The sequence below is a fragment of the Theropithecus gelada genome, chromosome 3 (genome assembly GCF_003255815.1).
Source record: "Theropithecus gelada isolate Dixy chromosome 3, Tgel_1.0, whole genome shotgun sequence".
In the NCBI taxonomy this organism is placed as follows: domain Eukaryota; kingdom Metazoa; phylum Chordata; class Mammalia; order Primates; family Cercopithecidae; genus Theropithecus; species Theropithecus gelada.
Window position 1 is genome coordinate 13,763,644 of NC_037670.1, and position 2,467 is coordinate 13,766,110.

A 2,467-nucleotide genomic window follows, 5' to 3' on the forward strand; every position below is an offset into this window, starting at 1 on the left:
ACGGGGTTTCACCGTGTTAGCCAGGATGCTCTCGATCTCCTGACCTTGTGATCTACCTGCCTCGGCCTCCCAAAGTGCTGGGATTACAGGGGCGAGCCACCGCAACCGGCCTGAATTATTTATAAATACCTTTTGCATTTCAATAATTTATTTCTTAAATAGATAACAGATTTGCATGAGTCAAAATTCAGAAAGGCACTTAAAGTCTTCCTCTCATTCTCTTTCTACATTCATTTTTCTCTCTAGAGATAGCCAAGATGACTAGTTTCTTTCTTTCTTTCTTTCTTTTTTTTTTGAGATGGAGTTTTCCCCGTTGCCCAGGCTGGAGTCAATGGTGCGATCTTGGCTTACCGGAACCTCTGCCTCCCGGGTTCAAGCAAATTCTCCTGCCTCAGCCTCCCATGTAGCTGCGATTACAGGCATAAGCCACCATGCCCAGCTAATTTTGTATTTTTTAGTAGAGACGGGGTTTCTCCATGTTGGTCAGGCTGGTCTTGAACTCCCGACCTCAGGTGATCCACCCACCTTGGCCTCCCAAAGTGCTGGGATTACAGGTGTGAGCCACCACACCTGGCACCATAGGTGACATTTTTATGTCTAGTTATTAAACATGCCTGGATTGATAAATAGTGTTTGGTTTGTTTGGGCGTGGGGTAGAGACGGGGGTTGCTTGAACCCAGGAGGCGGAGGTTGCAGTGAGCCGAGGTCTGGAGTTCAAGACCATCCTGGTTAACATGGTTAAACCGCATCTCTCCTAAAAATACAAAAAATTAGCCGGGTGTGGTGACACGCGCCTGTAATCCCAGCTACTCGTGAAGCGTAATCCCAGCTACTCGGGAGGCTGAGGCAGGAGAATAGCTTGAACCTGAACGAGACTCCATCTCAAAAAAAAAAAAAAATTTAAATTTTGTATGGAGACACAGTCTCACTATGTTGCTCAGGCTGGTCTGGAACTCCTGGGCTCAAGCGATCCTCTCATTTTATGCAAGTTGCAAGTCACCAGCAGCTTGACATCAACCAAGGCACTTTGTTTTAGAGATAGACTCTTGCTCTGTCACCCAGGCTGGAGTGCAGTGGTCGGATCATATCTCACTGCAGTCTTGACCTCCTGGGCTCAAAGGATCCTCTGACCTCAGCCTCCTGAGTAAGTGGTGTGTCAGGAGTTGGTTCCTTCCGGTGGGTTCTTGGTCTCCCTGACTTCAGGAATGCAGCTGCAGACCTTCGCAGTGAGTGTTACAGCTCTTAAAGATGGCACTGACCCAAAGAGTAGCAGCAAGACTTACTGTGAAGAGCAAAAGAACAAACCTTCCACAGCATGGAATGGGACCCCAGCGGGTTGCCGCTGCTGGCTGGGGTGGCCAGCTTTTAATCCCTTATTTGTCCCCTCCATGTCCTAGTTCTGTCATATCAGAATGCCCTTTTCTCCATCTTCCCTGCGATTGGCTACTTTTAGTATCCTGCTGATTGGTCCATTTTACAGAGCGCTGATTGGTGCATTTTACAAACCTCTTGCTAGCTACAGAGCGCTGATTGGTGCATTTTTACAAACCTCTTGTAAGACAGAAAAGGCCAAGTCCCCACTCCACCCAGGAAGTCCAACTGGCTTCCCCTCTCACTAGGACTACAGATGCACCCCACCACACCCAGCTAATTTTTTATTTTTTTGTATAGATGGGGGTCTCCAATTCCCGAGTTCAAGCGATCTCTACCCCTTGGCCTCCCAAAATGCTGGGATTACAGGCATAAGCCACTGAGCCAGGCCAGGACACATCTTTGAGCCTCAATTTCCTCATCTTTGTTAGGATCAAAGTCGTTAACATCTGATGTACATGGAAGCACTTAGTCTAAAAAAAAAACCCAAAAAAACAAAAAAACTTTTTCTAACCGGGTGCAGTGGCTCACGCCTGTAATCCCAGCACTTTGGGAGGCCAGGGCAGGCGGATCACGAGGTGTGGAGATCGAGACCAGCCTGACCAACAGGGTGAAACGCCATCTCTACTAAAAATACCAAAATTAGCCAGGCATGGTGGCGCGCGCCTGTAGTCCAAGCTGCTGAGGAGGCTAAGACAGCTTGGCGACAGAGCGAGAGTCCGTCTCAAAAAAGAAAAAACAAAAAACTTTGTCCAACCTGGGCAATATAGTGAAACCCCGTCCCTACAAAAAAATTAATAAAGCTGGGCGTGTTCGCGCGCACCTGTAGTCCTAGATACTTGAGAGGCTGAAGCTGGAGAACTGCTTGAACCCGGGAGACAGAAGTTGCAGTGAGCCGAAATCGCGCCACTGCAGTCCAGCCTGGGCGACAGAGCCAGACTCTGTCTATTTAATCCTGAAAGTTCCCGCACTTGCCGGAGCTCGGGCCACCGGCTCGGACGCCTGTATTTCCCTGGGCTGCAGGAAACCGTCAAGACCCACTGCGTCGGGTGGGGCTCCGATGATAAACCAGCGAGATGCACCTCACCCCATCAGG